Raw genomic sequence first — 886 nt, forward strand, 5'->3', positions numbered from 1 at the left:
TCGCAGAGTCGGACATGACTGAGCAACTTTCACTTCACCTGCATGGAAACTCAAAGGTCTTAACCACTGGAACACCAGAAAGTCCCAAGCCTCTATTTTTAACTAGTGGTCCAGAAAGACTTTTTAGTTTCCTTGAGATTAGTACTGGTTTAGGGTTTATAGTTTCCAAGTATTTCCTAAAGGCTTGGGTATTTCCATTTCTCTAAGCACAGGACATAGTTAATTGACTTAAGATTCCTTTGGGGAAGACTAGAAGATTAACTGTTTAGTTATGGTAATAGTGCTGGGTGCTTCCCTCAGAGCTTTGGTCTGAGAATTTAGTGAGTGTCCATGACCCTCCATTTTGGTGACTTAAAACAGGCCTCCCTTTGCCAGAATTTTGCTTTGTGTTAAGCAAACCAAGCAGGACCTTAGTAGGTTATATTTCATCACTCCTGCTCTGTTGCCTTTGTACTGCTTCTTGGCCCCTGCCGCTCTAGGATCCTGTCATCCCTACTGATATCAAGGATTCCATTTCAATGGCAACATCTCTAAGCTTCATCCCCAGCCTATAGGGGATATACACTATAGCATTTTCAAGGTGAGGTGTCCCCTTATCTATGTACTTTCCTTTTTTTTTTTTTTTTGTGAAAGAAATGTCCTCTGAACAATTCTGGAGGCAGAATTAGGAGATGAGTACATACACATATGATAAATCTACACCAACTCTACTATCTCTATGTTTTTGTATTCATCTTCTAATACTATAGTAAGAAATTTTTAGCAAGTGTTCAGTTCAGTTCAGTCACTCAGTCATGTCCGACTCTTTGTGACCCCATGAACCGCAGCACGCCAGGCCTGTCTATCACCAACTCCCGGAGTCTACCCAAACCCATGTCCATTGAGT

This window comes from Cervus elaphus, chromosome 8 (assembly GCF_910594005.1).
Source record: "Cervus elaphus chromosome 8, mCerEla1.1, whole genome shotgun sequence".
Taxonomy (NCBI): Eukaryota; Metazoa; Chordata; class Mammalia; order Artiodactyla; family Cervidae; genus Cervus; species Cervus elaphus.